Raw genomic sequence first — 17,841 nt, forward strand, 5'->3', positions numbered from 1 at the left:
GAAACAATAAATGCAAGTGGACTTTTGAATTCAAAATAACAGCCAAAAAGATATAGATATATGCCTTTGGGATAGTTAACTTGGATGTTGGAGTAGATTGATAACATCTAGAGTAGCCAATATTGCCTCTTCATTAATTGTTTTTGCTAGGTGTACTCGTTTAGGCAATTACTTCTTCCGAGGTTTTGCTACTTATATAACCCATGTAGCCTGGATTTTATCTACTTCATTCCCTAAATTTAGACACGCAAACACATAGACAGTCACACACACACACACACACACACACACATATATACATGTGTGTGTGTGTATACAAATATTCTTCTATATTTAAGAGTTGGGGAATTATGTACATTATATACATTAGTTACATTTGACGGATATTTGTCTTTATTTTTATTCTTGTTAACACAACATTTCGTCTGATATACCCTGCAGCCTTCATCAAGTGTCTTGGGGAAGTTTCGAACCTGGGTTCTCATTCCTAAGGCATTTTACGATGGTGATATTATTATTATTATTAGTATTCTATGTTTGACTTTTGCTTTATGTCTGTACAAGTTGGCTCCATTTCTCACCCACAGACCTCAAGAGACAATAGGTTGGAAGTTCTGTGCCATATATTTGGGTTTGTTTTTGTTGTTTTTTTTTGGTGTTGTACTAGTGAATGTCTAATACATTAAAATAAATAAATAAATAAATAAATAAAAACAATAAAAATAAAAAAAAGTTTGTTTTAAACCTTGGGATTACATAGAGAGTATTTTGCGTAGGATATGAACAGTTCCAATGAGCACTATCTTTTGAATTTCTGCCATTTTGGGGTTTCCTGGTATCTGAGTTAGGTAGCAATCAGTCCCTTTCGCTATCATTCCCAGGGCACCTATGACAACAGGTATTGTTTTAGTCTTCAGCTTCCACATTTTGCTGATTTCTATTTCAAGATCTTTATATTTGCTCAGTTTTTGGTAGGTCTTGACAGATACGTTTATATCGATTGGGACAGTCATATCAATGAGGAGGCATGTTCTTTGTCTGAAGTCTTTCAATATGATGTCTGGCCTATTTGCATCTATCTTCCTGTCAGTTTGAATGGTGAAGTTCCAGAGGAGTGAGATGTGGTCATTTTCAAGCACAGGAGGTGGATTGTGTTCCCACCAGTTTTTTGCATGGGGCAAATCCAGGTTTTTGCAAATTACCCAGTGAATATATTGTGCAGCTCTATGATGCCTACTGAGGTACTCTGTAGGCGCTAGAAGACTGCATTTGGAGACAACATGGTCAATGGTTTCATTTTGTTGTCGGCATACACGACATGTTGGGCTACTGCCGTTCTTTAATATGTTGGCCTGGTAGTTTCTTGTTGGTAGGCATTGATCTTGAGCTGCTATGATAAACCCCTCTGTTTCAGATTTTAAGCCAGAGGCCATTAGCCATTGATGGGTCAGGGCTTTGTCGATATCTGCATTATACGCTCTCTTTGAGTATTTGCCATAGATAAGTTTTTCTTGCTATTTATTATTCAGAATATCTAAGGCCGCAGTTTTGGCACGGGTTTTCATGCGCCTAGCTTTTTCTGTACTTGTTTTTTGTATATCTATCTCTAATTCCGAAATTGGTTGTATTCGGAATTCACTTAGATATTCCTTTGCCTGTTTTGTTACTGAGTATGATACTTTCTTGTTTTCATGTTTTGAGACAACTTTTAACATCCAGTCCTCAGAGTTTTTCAGGTACGTGCCTAGGCCAATTGTAGCAATCTTCATTGTTATTGCCATTTGCAAAAGACCACGACCTCCCACTTTTCTTGGCAGATAGAGTCGTTCTGTATCTGCCTTAGGGTGGTGCATTCTATGCATTGTCAACAGTTTCCTTATTTTTCTGTCGAGCTGACATATTTCAGTAATTGACCAGTTAACAATATTGAAACTGTAAGTCACGACTGGTATGGCTAATGCATTGATCGCTTCGATTCTGTTTCTTGCATTCAGCTCTGTCTTGAGTATTGCTCTCACTCTTCGATAGCATTCTCTCCTGATCCTTTCCTTCATCTCTGAATGCCTTATTCCGTTCCCTTCAATTACCCCTAGGTACATGTAGCTCTCCGCTGGGTCTAGTTCTTTTATGACATTCTGCTGGTCAAGGTTAACGTTAGATGTTTCTGTCATTTTTCCTTTGATAAAGGTAGCTTTTGCACATTTATCGAGGCCGAATTGCATCCTGATGTCGTCACTGAATTGTTTGACTATCGCTAGTAAGCCCTTGAGTTGTTGGTCATTTTTTGCAAAAAGCTTTAAATCATCCATGTAAATGAGATGATTTATATTATTATTATTATTATATTATTATTATTATTATTATTATTATTATTATTATTATTATTATTATGATTATTATTATTATTATTTGTATTGTATTGGCATCCTTTTATATCCTGATACATTTCCTGCTGTGGCTGTGTAGTCCTATCCTGGACGAACACTCCTTCTGGCAGGTACCGCAAATGTAGCGAAGACAGTTCCTGGCAGGTTGTAATGCCATAGTCTCTTGTTTACGTCTCTTCCTTTCTTTCCATTTCTCCTCTCTCCCTCTCTCTGTCACTCCTTTGTATTCCCTCTTTTATGGTTGCCGGCAACTGCCTCCCAACCGCTAATATTGATGTTGCAGGCCTTCATGTCCCTTTTGCAAACATCCTTGTAACGTAAGATCGGTCTACCCACAGACCTAGTACCCCAAGCAAGCTCTCCGTAGAGTATGTCCTTGGGGATTATGCCATCTTCCATACGGCTAACATGCCCAAGCCATCTCATACGTCTTTGTGTGAGGAGTGCAAACATGCTTGGTATTCCTGCTTGCCTGAGGACATCTTTGTTGGGGATATGATTCTGCCATTTGATGCGGAGGATTTTTCGGAGGCAGCGCAGGTGAAAGATGTTTAGACGACGCTCTTGGCGTGTGTATAGCGTCCAGGTCTCACTTCCATACAGTAGAGTGCTGAGTACACATGCCTGGTAGATCTTCATTTTCGTGGTCTTGGTCAGCTTATTGTTGTCCCAAGCCCGTTTGGAGAGTTGGGCCATCGCAGGAGCTGCATTGCCAATGCGTATATTGAGCTCAGCGTCAAGGGATAGGTTGTAGGTGACGGTAGAGCCCAGAAATGTAAACTTCTCCACCTCTTGTAATCTGTGGTCTCCAATATGTATGTTTGGGATGTCCGATGTAGCCTGGCTCATGATGTTGGTATTCTTAAGGCTGATAGCTAAGCCAAAGTCGTTACATGCTTGCTCAAAACAGTTAATGAGCCTTTGGAGGGCTTTTTCTGTGTGTGTTACCAGAGCGGCATCATCAGCAAATAATATCTCCTTGATCAGGACGTTTCTGATTTTGGTCTTGGCACGCAGGCGCGAGAGATTGAACAGTTTACCGTCGCTTCTACTGTGCAGAAACACTCCATCATCTGATGTCTGAAAGGCATTTGAAAGTAAGAGCGAGAAGAAGATGCCAAGCAATGTAGGAGCGAGGACACAACCTTGCTTTACCCCGTTTTTATTTGGAAGGCGGCTGGTGTTGAACCGTCGTGCTGTATGGTGCCTTGCATGTCATTATGGAAAGACTTGATGATCCTCAGCAGCATTGGTGGACATCCTATTTTTTTGGAGCAGGATGAAGAGGCCTATTCAGCTTACCGAGTCAAAAGCCTCTGTTAGATCAATGAAGGCCATATATAATGGCATTTTCTGTTACAATCACCAAGGTCACCTTTGTTTTTGTAAAGCGTGATGATGTTAGCATCCCGCATATCCTGAGGGACTCTACCCTCTTCCCAGCACTGACACAGAAGCTCATGAAAGTGCCGAAGCAGGACGGTGTTTTTGCCGGCTTTGATGATCCCTGAGGGGATGCCGTCTTTTCCCGGAGCCTTATTTCTTGCTATGGTGTCAACTGCCTTGGTAAGCTCTGATATAGATGGCGGACTGTCAAGTTCGCACATGACTGGCAAGATCTTGACACTCTCGACTGCAGCCTCAGCCACTGTAGTCTCCCGTGAGTAGAGATCCTGGTAGTGCTCCACCCATCTATCCATTTGCTTGCCTTGATCCCTGATGAGATCTCCAGTAGTTGATTTCAGAGGGGCTGACTTGGTTGCGGATGGACCGAGGGCCTTCTTCTGTTCGGCATACATCCCACGGGTGTCGCCCCTGTCAGCAGCTGACTGGATACTCTGACAGATTTCCTGCCAATACCTATTTGCACAGCGTCTGGCTGTCAGTTGGGTTTTATTTCGAGTATGTATATATATATAATATATATATATATATATATATATATATATATATATATAAAAGTATGTATATATATATATAGTCTTTTACTCTTTTATTTATTTCACTCATTTTACTGTGGAAATGCTGGAGCACCGCCTTCCGTCGAGCAAATCGATCCCAGGACTTATTCCTTGCGATCCTAGTACTTATTCTATCAGTCTCTTTTGCCGAACCACTTAGTTAAGAGGACGTGAACACACCAGCATCAGTTGTCAAGCGATGTTCGCGGGACAAACACACACACACGCACATATATATATACATATATACGTCGGGCTTCTTTCAGTTTCCGTCTACCAAATCCATTCACAAGGATTTTGACCTCCCGAGGCTATAGTAGAAGACACTTGCCCAAGTGGCCACGCAGTGGGACCAAACCCACATTTTAGCGGTGAGAACGGCATTAGACCGTCACCTCAAAACCAAACATGAGGGATGTAGAGTTCGGGCTAAAGTAGGAGCATTGGTCCGTGAGGGAATTAATGTTGCCGGATGGGCCCGTACGATAGAAACACAGCGTGGCAACGAAGCCACAATTGGGTCTCTTGTCGATGAAAACGGATGCACGGTCAAGAAGTGGGACCAGATGTGTGAAGCACTTCACAAGCACTTCGCCGAGTTGTTCGGGAGGTGCCGGACGCTGGATCATGGTGAGGCCCTTAGGGACTTCCTGTCTGGTGGTCCGCGTTTCTCAGCACGAGAGGCTGAGTGTTGTGAAGGGCCAATCACAGCCGAGGAGGTAATCGAGGTGTTGGGCAAGTGCCCCGAGGAGAAGTCGCCGGGTCTGGATGGTCTGCCCTATGAATTTTATAAAAGTATGCCAGACTTGTTCGGGCACCTGCTGGCTAGGGTTTACGCCAACTTGCAGCAGAATGGGAGAATTCCCAAGTCTGCGAGCCGGGGGGTTGTGACTTTGATCAGGAAGGACCCGAGCATGGGGGACGAGATAGGAAACTTCAGGCCCATAACTCTGCTGAACACAGAGTTAAAGATTCTGGCCAAGGTGCTAGCAAAAAGGTTGGCACGGTTCGTGGACAAACTTGTCGGGGAAGCGCAAACGTGCGCTATCCCTGGCAGAACGATCCACGATAATCTCCACCTTATACGCTACTCCTTAGATAGGGTGGGGAAGCTTTCTGGCGCAGGGGGAGCACTGGTACATTTAGATCAGTCTTAAACATTTGATAGGGTCGATCATCGGTACTTGGCGGCGGCCCTCGGAGAGGCTGGCCTAGGACCAAACTTTCGAGGTTGGATCGCTGCTTTGTATAGCGACATCGAGTCTGTAGTCAAGGTGAACGGTTTCTTTTCGAAGCCGTTCAGGATCGAGCGTTCAGTTCATCAGGGGTGTCCCCTGTCTTCGCTCCTATACGTATTGACTCTTGATCCTTTGCTGCGGAAGTTGGAGGCACTAAGGGGCGCGCCGCATGATCTATGGTGTGGAAGAGGAGCTACGCCGTATGCGGATGACATCTCCATCATCGTGGCAGACGAAGGCCAGCTTCCAGTGGTGGAAAAACCCATCAAAACTACGAGACGGTGGCAAGAGCAAAGGTTAACAAGGTCAAGTCGGTCGGTTTGCAACTCGGCACCTGGAGGGACAAGCAGATGTCGTCCAATAACGTCGTGGGGCGTTGGACGGAAGGTCCTGTTAAGCTAGTCGTCGTCTGGATTGGTCCAGACCTCTAGATAGAGAAAAATTGGAGTGAGGTTGCCAGCATGTTGACCGCTCTAACCCAAACCTGGTCTGGGCGGACATTATCCCTGCTAGGGAAGGCGGAGGTGGTGCAGATGTTTATAGCATCAGTAATCACCTACCGTCTGACCGTGGTGCCCCGATTTGTGGTTGAACAAGTTGGGGAGAATCTTTTCCGCTTTTTGTGGAAAGGAGGAAAGCCACTTGTAAAGCTCTCTGTCTGCTGCCAGAAACAGCTAAATGGTGGGCTACGGATGCCTTGGCTGAGGATGCGAAAACTCGCGTTAAGGTTGAGGTACCTCTGGCTTTACCTGGATGGAGAGCAGGTGTGGTCACTGCACGTCCGGTTCTAACTTCTCCAGTTAACATCCCTAACAGACATCGGTGCATGGATCAAGCGGAGACTTAAACTGGGTGAATGGCATTTGGAGTGCCGTCAGGCGCTCCAGCTACTCTCTCGGGCGTGCAACGCCGGCAACAGGAGTTCCACTACGGATTTCTATAGTGGGTTAGTGGAACTTATGTCAGAGGACGCCTTTGAAGAAACCGTGGGCTACGATGAAAATCAGTTGGTCAACCTTTTCCGGAGGACGTTCGGGCCGGGGTATCTGGATAATTACTAGAAAACCCTGGCCTGGAAGTTTTTCCGTGCGGCTTTACCTGCTTGCGACAAGCTGTCAAGGCACGGAAGTGCCGTCTCGCCGACATGCCCGCGATGGGAGCAGGATAGGGAAACCGTCTTGCACGCATTCGTGGAGTGTCCGGAGTTATCGGGACTGATAACTGAGTTCAAATTCCGCCAAGAGTGATTTTGTCTTCCAAATTTTCGGGATCGATAGTCAATTACAGTAATGCCGGTACTGAAATTGTATCTATTCTATCCCCCCCCCCAAAAAAAAAAGGCAGATTAAATGCAAATTCATTGTGACAAAATTTGAACTCCGAACGTAATGCAGTACAGGAAGGTTTGCCCTGTGTGCTATCGGTCCTGCCAATTCTCTTTAATAATATAAATAACAGACATTAGCATAGTGTACTTCTTGTCTCTTATACTAGAATCATTCCTTACAAAACTTATGAATACAAAATGTAGAGTAAGTACACATTTTTCTCCTTAAATGTTTGTAACACCATCTGTAATATCCATTTTCAGGGAAAGTGGATTAATTTCTTTTCGGCATCTTAAACTTGTAAATACATAAATATTAACGTCGCAGATATAAAATTAAAGCGTCAAATAATTCACTATGCTAATAACATTACTCAAAAAATGTCATGAAAGATAATATTTGAAAACGGTTCGAACTAACATATGTTACAGCATCTTCTAAATAAATCTATTTAAGGATAAGTAAAGAATTGCGTGTTGTAGAGACTGAATCACTATGAAACTTACTCTGTTCATTTTTGCTCTCCTCTTTGGTAAGTAGTTATTGCAAAATTATTTTATATTATTGTCATATGTCTGATGAGTTCATATTTTACCATGTGAGATTTCCATCAATATATCTAGCAACAATATTTCTACGAGATTTCTCCATACGTATAATATTTATCTGTACCTCCTTTATACAGCTATAGTTTGTCTAAATCGTATTCACTGGCATTAAGCACCCATGTTATATGTGTATATATGTGTGCGTGTGTGTGTGAGTGTGTGTGTGTACACGGGCCTGTGTGCATGTGTCTGTGCATATATGTGTATAAGCATATATATGCATTCATATGGTTATAAATACATTTAGATATATATGTGTGTATGTGCTTGCATGGGCGTGTTTGTGTGGTTGTGTGTCTGCGGAAATGGTGTTTCTTATGTCACCCTATCATAACAATTTCCGTTGATTTGAAAGAGTCAGCAATACATTATATTGACTGAATATTTGTTATAATTTCACAAAACTAGTTTCGAGTATGACTTTGTAGATTTGGTCAACCAGCAAACATGGGACTGGTTGTAAGGGGTGCATGGATACGCGCGATCGCTTGTGTGTATTTATTTATGTGCAAACAGGCGAAATTGTGTCTGCTTCTGTGGTTAATGAAAAAAAAATACGTTTATAAAATTCCAAAATCTGACGCTTAGGAATTCAACAGAAAACAACTTTAAAAAAATGAATAGGCAATTTATTAAGACAAAGATTTCAGTTAAGATCTCCCCAGAAATAAAAAGCCATCTTTAACTTATAAACTTTGCATGTCATCTACAAAAAAACATGACAGCAGTGCATAGATGACTTGTCAGTAGTCACACCTTATAACCTTGAATGGCTGCAGACGTACTGCACCGCATAGACACATATCTCGTTTAAAGAAAAAAAGCCCAAACGTTAAAAACAAAACTGGAGTGATTTTACTCAGTTATTTTTGTAAGATTTGATGCCATAAAATATAACGGTTGACGTAAATTACCTCAAAAAATGTGTTGTAAATTCTATTCAGAGTATTACATATGCAACCACTAACAACCAAACTTTACTTTTCTAGGGAACCTATTCGCAGTGGATGTCAAGAAATGCGAAGGTTTAGCGAGAAAACATTGCGCTAACGATTTTGCGCACTTTCAACAATTTTATATAGAAACTTGCGAGTATGTACTATATATATATATATATATATATATATATACTACTGAAATCTATCAACGATAATATTATATCTATCTATCTATCTATCTATCTATCTATCTATCTATCTATCTATCTATCTATCTATCTCTCTATCTATCTATCTATCTATCTATATATATATCTACCTTTCTATATATATACATATTTATATATATATATATACATCCATCAATCCATACATATATATGTATATGTATATATATATATATATATATATATATATATATATTCAAGTATATATAACTGAAAACGTGTATATATATATATATATATATATATATATATATATATATATATATATAAATGTGCACGTATATATGTGATTGTATATGTGTATTATATATATACACACATATAAGAGTAATGAATAATGGGGAGACACGCAGATGTTATTTAAACCTTTTATAAAACCAATTCAATAACATTTTGTGAGTTTGTGTTTCAGTCTTCCAGGGAATTATCACCCATGCAAGTGTGATTACTAACTTCTTAGGCACCTGTGTAACGTTAGGCTCCCCCTTTAGCTGTTTCTCTGGATATTTCCTTGTAAATTAAACACACTCACATATATATATATATATATATATATATATATATATATATATATCACGTGATCACGTGACCGACTAGACCATCAGATGTTGTTACACATCGCTGGTCACAATGCGTTCGAATGACGCCAAGCGAGCAGGCCAAGAGAAGTAAGAGTGGGAGAAAGACTGGTGAAAGAGTACAGCAGGGATCACCCCACCCCTGCCGGAGTCTCGTGGAGCTTTTAGGTGTTTTCGCTCAATAAACACTCACAACGCCCGGTCTGGGAATCGAAACCGCGATCCTACGACCGCGAGTCCGCTGCCCTAACCACTAGGCCATTGCGCCTCCACACACTCATGTATATATATATATATATATATATATATGTGTGTGTGTGTGTGTGTGTGTGTTGTGTGTGTTTGTGTGTGTGTGTGTGTGTGTGTACATATATATGTATGAATGTGTATGTATATTCGTGTGAGTGCGCACCCGTGCTTGGCATTCCGTGACCGATAGACGAAGTATAAATCTGATTTGTTCGTTTAAAACCCTTCAAGTCAGTCACCCTGAATGGCTACAGTCACATTATTAAAGGATGTAAAAGCATTAATAAATAAAAGAAAATATATCCCCAAGCGTAAACAAATTACATGATTATTTACTATATGCGTATTAACTTATTTAATACGAGGGGCGTTCAATAAGTAATGCCCCTGACCCACTTCCCATAGCGGTAGAGCCACGAAATGTGGCACAGTTATTAGTCTTTTCCTACATAGGAATTACCCAGAGGTATGCATTCCTCCCATCGTTTCATACAGCTCTGGAGACCGTTTTTGTAGAAGACCCCAGCTTGGTCCTCCAACCACGAAGTGACTTCAGAAATCAAGCTGCATCATCTGGGAAACGCTTTCCTTTCAAAATCACCTTCATGGCTGGGAAGGGGTGAAAGTCAGAGGGTGCAAGGGGAGGAGTTCATAGCTGCACGCCTGTGCTTCTGATCTGGTGACACGCGAGTTGTGTACCGGAGCGTTGTCCTGCAGGAGGAGGATGAATTTGCTGATCTTGCCCCGCCTCTTGATTTTGATAGCTTCTCTTAATTTCCTCAAAAGTGAAGCATAACAGGCTCCTGTAATTGTGGTACCCTTTGCCAGGAAATCTGTCATCACTACTCCGTCCTGGTCCCAGAAGACTGTTAGCATAATCTTGTCGGCGGAGGGCTGCACCCTTGCCTTCTTTGGCACATCTCCTAATTCATCCTCGAGCACTCAACGCGTTCTTGCTTCTGGAAAGGTGTGAGCAACCTGGAAATCCATCTGGCAGACACCTTTTGCATATGCAAATGGTCATGAATGATAGTTTCCACAGACCCGGTACTAAGCTTGACCTTATGGGCTATTTGGCGAATAGTTATGCGTTGACCTTCCAAAATGGCAGGCTCAACTTGACGAACAGACGTCTCATCAACGGAAGAAGGGGGCGACCAGATCTGGGAGCTGTTTCCACTGAGTTCCGACTATATTTGAATTCACAATGCCAGCGTTTTACAAGGTCATTTGATGGGGCATCATCACCATAAGTTACTTTCATTTCATCAAAAGTCTCCCGTGGTGTGCGTCCTTTCAAATACAAAAACCAGATCACTGCTCGACACTCAACAGGCTCCATTTCACACTTGACTCAGTTCAAACACCTGTAAATCAGAAACCACAATTAGTTCAAAGATGCAATTTATCTATAGAGGTATGAATAAGTGCACATGCAAAATTTCAGCCAGATCAAGCAACTGCAAGTGGGTCAGGAGCATTACTTATTGAACGCCCCTCGTATGTTGCAAAGGCCGGTCTTATCAGTATTTATTGGACGGGTAGAAGTTTATCAATGACGAGTGCAAACTCGGCATAGATAAACTTTTAGCTATATATTCTTGCATTGATCATTTATGTTAACAAATGTATTAATATACTCCCCCCAAAAGCATATTTATATGCAGGGAAACAAATTGTTTTTCAAGTGGCTGTGTTGTAAGTAGCTTGCTTACCAACCACAGGGTTCCGGGCTCAGCCCCACTGCGTGCAACCTTAGGCAAGTGTCTTCTGCAATAGCCTCGGGCCGACCACAAGCTTGTGATTGGATTTGGTAAACGGAAACTTAAAGAAGCCCCTTCGTATATATGTATATGTATATATATATATATGTATATAGAAAAATATATATATATATATGTGTCTGTGTGTGTGTGTGTGTGTGTGTGTATGTGTGTGTGTTTGTGTGTCTGCGTTCGTGCCACCAACATCGCTTGATAACCGATGCTGGTGTGTTTATGTCCCCGTTACTTATCAGTTCGGCAAAAGAGACCGTTAGAGTACGTACTAAGCTTACAGGGAATAAGTCCTGGGGTCGATTTGCTCGACTAAAGGCGGTGCTCCAACATGGCCACAGTCAAATAACTGAAACAATTAAAAGAGTAAATATTTCAATGTTCCTTTTCTTAGTGTGGGACTACATGTTTCATTGATCCTTTTCAGCACCTACATTCAATTTCTGCGTTGCTTTGAAAGAAGAGACGATGACTGCTTTGAATACTTTAAGAAGAAGCACTTCTGTCGCGTAAGCACTTTATTAACCTATTTTTTGTTGGGAGGCGTATAAACTGAAGAATCAAATAGTATAGAAAACAACAAACAGAAATTTTGTTGATGGTTCGTTGAAATCTCACAGGTATTCGACAAAAGAAATGATTATGTTGTGCGGAATTTAACTGACAAGAGCTCTGTCGTCATAAATTTAACATAGGCCTATGAGTGGCTGTATGGTAAGTAGCTTGCTTACCAACAACATGGTTCCGGTTTCAGTCCCATTGCGTTGCACCTCGGGCATGTGTTTTCTACTATAACCTCGGGCCGACCAAAGCCTTGTGAGTGGATTTGGTAGGCAGAAACTGAAAGAAGCTCGTCGTATATATGTATACATATATATATATATATATATATGTGTGTGTGTGGGTGTACGTGCGTGTGTATGTGTGTGCGTATGTTTGTGTGTATGTTTGTGTGTCTGTGTTTGTCCCCCCAACATCGCTTCACAACCGATGCTAATATGTTTACGTCCCCGTAACTTAGTGATTCGGCGAAAGATACCGATAGAACCAGTTCTAAGCTTACAAAGAATACGTCCTGGGATCGATTTGCTCAACAAGGCGGTACTCTAGCGTGGCCACAGTCAAATGAGTGAAATAAGTAAAAGAGTAAAAGAGTCGGATACGTTAATATTGTGAGTAGATTTAGTTGCAAATAATGATGAAAAGGCGATATCTCCCTTATTATTATCCGAAGTAATTAAAGTGTTTGCAAAATATTATTGATTAGCTCAGAGTAATCATCCATGCGACACGTTCTACGTGTGTAAGAAAGAGTTCAAAGCAGGAATGTCGAATACACCGTATATTGGTCATGGCATCAAAACGATTGACAGGAAAAGCACCCAGAACAAATTTTCCGAAATATAGTTCAACATTTGCTTCTCATTGGTATCCAAATAAATTTGAACGAACATTTAATCGCTGAAGTCATAGAGTATATTACATATTTCGTTGTGAGGTTTTATGGAATCCGGATCAAACTCAGGTTGCATTTGTGAAGATAAAAATAAATACAAAATGTTTCGTATTTATAATTTTATATTAATTTATTATTCCTTCTTTTATTTTAGGCGTGGATGACTGATTTGAACACCGGTAACAAAGTTAAGGTACGCGATATCATCTGAACTATTTTATCATAATTTTAACTGCTTTATAACTGATGCAAATTGTAATTTAACACGGAGGATATAGCTAATGCAACATACCATTTTTGCAACATAACGTTATACAGAGAATGTCTGTGTAATACAGATTTATGACATTTGTAAAATATTTGATCAACTACATAATAACATTCCTAGTTTAATATAAAATAAGTTAACGTACCCATTATTACTTGTATTAGTATTATTAACCAACTGCCAAAATGATTACGATATCAATCCAATGGATGATCACATATCAATATGGTGCGCGTACATTGACATCACTGTTTCTCATTATATATATGTAATGATATATATATATATATAATATATATATATATATATATATATATATATATAATAATAATAACAATAATAAATATTAGGGAATAAATCCAAACTTACAGGGAAAAATCAGATTTAGGATTGAATCCAATTTATAGTAAAATATTATATTATATAAATTAGAGACAAAACCACTATTATGAAAATCAAACAAAGAAAGACTTAATCGAATACATAAATTAATTTATATAATTTAGAAATTTAACAATTATTAATATCCAATTAATTTCTTTGTTTGATTTGCATAATAGTGGTTTTGCCTCTAATTTATATATATATATATATATAGCAATACATTTATAATTTTCAAAATATTTTATAGCATAAAATATACTCATTCGCCATTCAACCGTGCAGAGTGTTAATTCAATTTTCATTTATTATTTCGTAATAAACTATTCGTTGCACCAACTCGTAGCCTATCACTGACAGTCTGTAATTGTTTTAGTTTCAACATAGTGTTTCAGGTGAAACACCGTTCACGGCGAGTACACTTCATAAAGCGCCTTTCCCTATCATGTATAGAGATATACTACTTTACATCCCTTCTCTTTACAGATGATCTGCCAATCAACAATATTTACTACAGCTGTGGGTATGTTACTGAATTGATGCACAACAAAATAGGCTCAATGCTACCACAATAACACACCTGTGTTATTCTGAAGATTTTACTAAAACTACAGTCATGTGACTATGAAATACGTCATCACAGTTATGTGAATGAAAACATAGTAACAACATTTTTATTTCAATTTTACTTTTAATTAAACCATGAAAATTCAATATCTAGTAAATTATTTTATGGTTTTACTGCAACCAAGAGGAAGATAGCGACCACGCTGGAGTTCTGTGTACGTAATTTCCATTACTATGGTTTTCGTAAAATTGCAGGAACGTTCTTCAGGAATTGCAAAATAGTAAAGACCCCAGGGAATACTGAAACTAATGTACTTTCACCCCAGGTATACCATTCAATTGCTATGGCAATATATTCAAAATTTGCAGGCCAACACACTTATGTATACAGTTTATTTAAATAATGGTTTCAATTACAAAATTTCTATGTAGATTGCTACAGATAATTATAAGGATTATAGTTATTATGTATAAGGCATCGAGCTTCCATAATCTTTAGCACATTTGGCGAAATGCTCAGCGGTATTTTGCCTGTCTCTGCATTCTGAGTTCAAATTCTCCCTAGATCGAAATTACATTTCATCCTTTAAAGGCTGAAAAAATTCGTAATGGAAGGAACATAAACCTTTCACAGACTCGTCTCCTGGCTACCCTACCCGGATGTGGGTTTCATATTTCCAGCATCTTTGTCTCACATGTAGTACTACTTCTCTCTCCGGTTGTTTCTATGAACACTGAACGCCTCAGCAGCAGCAACAGCGCATACCACCATTCTGATGACCTCACAGTATGGTGGCAGTATGAATGTGATATCCCTTTGTCTACCTACTGTTGTCGATGTTTCTGTAAAGATCTTTATGTAAGTAATGTGCGAGAGTGAAGTAGATTTTCTCGAGTTAAGGACAAGAGAACAGGAACTCGTCCTAAGATTAACCTATGACACTACATTATGTCGATGCTTATAACTTGAATAGTTTCTGCTTCAGGGGGCATGAATGAGAAAGGCCATCCATGATAATTTCATTATCGAAGAAGCATCACATGGCACACAGAATTGCCTGGACTTTACGTACACGAAATCTAGAACAGGCATGTGAAAAGTGATTGCACATGTAATACTTGTTAGTATAAATACTTCGTTGAAAATCTATATTGTCAAGTCCAATTAGAAATTACACAAGAAAAACCAAGGAGCAGCCATCTTTGTCAGTGTAACTGGGGGCGTAGCCTACATTTTCATCACATAGGACGACAAAAAATGCAGGTAATCCTTAGTTGTGATAGTTGTAATACTATTGTGCAGATATGTAGAGGATATCAACAATATCATTACGACAGTCCTATTGATGATTCTTCGGACGCCTAGGGAATTACGATGGAGTACATTAAGAGTATAGCTAACTCCATCGACCAGAGTATGAAGGTAGCGATTACCTACTACACTAAGCACCAGAGCAACATATTTCCTGTTTTAGTTACAGGACTTTAGTTACAGATTACGAACAAGTTCCAACACTTCCACAGCGTTTATATAAAACTCAGAGCTTCCAAATACGTCCTTTATAAGAATTCAGTTTTATCACTCAATAAGAGAACAAGTATATACATAGCGGATTTCGTCAGGATAATGAAGAACATATTTCCCTTTTCAGACCCTGTGAAATAATGTGGCATGCACAGGACTTTATGTTTAGTATGCATTTCGCAGTCTACGACGGGTCATATTGGCGAAATGGAATATATATTCATATATCTATTTGTATATGGACACATTACCATCCCTAACACATTTTTGGATCGATCCAGCCTACATGCAATGTATAGTTTGATATATAAACACATGTATTCTTTCCTTTAAAATGATAAAGGAACGTTAGAGCAGTTCAAGGCAAAAGAGATGCTACAATAAATGTTTGTTTACGAAAATGCGGATGAGAGGATTCGAGCCTGATATTGCATTTAATAACTTTTGCAGGTTAACAATTCACAAGATGATTCCAATACATTAAAATGCATAACGCTTCATGGTTGCGAGATCATGAGAATATATTGTACAGATATGTTTATAGTTTAATACCGTCCATATGGTGCTTATTACACTTTCCATTCCATACATTTTCAAAAATATATGCTAAAATAGATTTACATAAATGCTGATCTGAGTGTAAAATAAGTTTGTCACGAAAGAGAGAGAGGAATTTATATCATTCACAGCAAAAAAGAAACGGTTGTTAAGTACCGAAATGATCAGTCTTCGGCACATTATCAATTTCTCATCACTAAATGCATATTTTATCATTCGTTTCATTCTTCAATCTCGACAGCACATTCTTCCTGATAATATGACAATGAAGTTTGAGTTATAACTTATAGTGAGCCAGTCATTGATTTTGTGTAGTTCTTTATTATTGTATTGTAGATTACAATCGTATCATTTCTGTCAGTATGGGTTCAGCTTTCTCAGTAAACTGATGAAAATGACACCGCATTTTAGATAAGGCTCATCACATTCAGTGGAATGATAATAGGCTGACACGACATACTTCTTTAAAAAAGATCATCCGAGGAGCAGTGTTTTACGCATTGGATGCATAATGTCAATTACACAAGAACTAACCTGTGTACAGCAGGTTTTCAATGCGCTGAAACTGTTGAAAACAAAAAGTCATGCGTTCCGTTTCCTATCATTTGCCTATTTACCTAAACTCTACGGATACTGCTGTATGTAGAGTAGCAAGATCATTTGTGGCGTGTGATGACATCTGGCAGTCAGTAAATGTGAAAGGGCTTTGCACATGCGCACATACAAACGCACATGTTCCTTCAATGGAAGTAACAGAGATACAAGCAATATTCAAAATATTTCTCTCTGTAGCTTTCATCTTTGACTTGTTTCAGTCATGAGACTGCGGCAAAAAGGGGTCACCGCCGTGAAAAGTTCTTAGTCGAACGAATTGACACCAGTACGTATACCATACACCTGGTACTTATACTATTGTTCTCTTTGCCTAATCGCTAATCTATTGGGGCTGAAACCTGCCAACACCAGTTGTCAATCGGTTGTGGTGTCCAAATAAAGACACAAGAAACATGTATAGGACATATACGTGTAGATATGAGTGTGCGTATGCGTGCGGGTGTGTGTGTGTTTGTAAAAGATGGGTTGCTTTTAGTTTCCTTCTACCATATACATTCACAAGACACTGGTCGACCGGAGGCCACAGTAGAGGGTATTTACCCAATGTATCACGCAAGGGCCTGCACCAGGTAACATCTGATCGGGAATCAAGTTTCGTACTCCACATAATCGCCTACGCCTATATACTGCATGGCTTTTTGATATATTAATTTGCAAATACATATAGGTCTTGAGGCCGAGGTTCGATTTAGACGTAATGCCATGAGTATTTAGAATTGCATGTACCAGTGCATGCACAACTTTATAGAAATAAATACGCATATATCTCTAAGTCATGTTTCGCATGTATAATTAAAAGGAGATAAACTGAGAGAAAAAACCCTTAGAGTTTATTTGATTGTAATTCAAAAAGTAAAAAGAAAAATATATTTCATGATATCAAATATTCTTTTCTACTCTAGGCACAAGGCCCAAAATTTGGTGGGAGGGAGCCAGTCGATTATATCCACCCCAGTATGCAATTGGTACTTAATTTATCGACCCCGAAAAGACGTAAGGCAAAGTTGTAGTATAATGCATACAACATTATTGATTGGCGAAAATATTCCCATTTCTAAACAGGGAAGACAATTCGAAAGTAGTGATGTTAACTTGAATGAAGATATTCGAAAGATGGCATTGTTAAGTGAAGAAGATAGACAAGAACAAGTGTGTCTACATATATCAAAATATGCAATCAGC

This window comes from Octopus sinensis, linkage group LG15, assembly GCF_006345805.1.
Source record: "Octopus sinensis linkage group LG15, ASM634580v1, whole genome shotgun sequence".
NCBI lineage: Eukaryota > Metazoa > Mollusca > Cephalopoda > Octopoda > Octopodidae > Octopus > Octopus sinensis.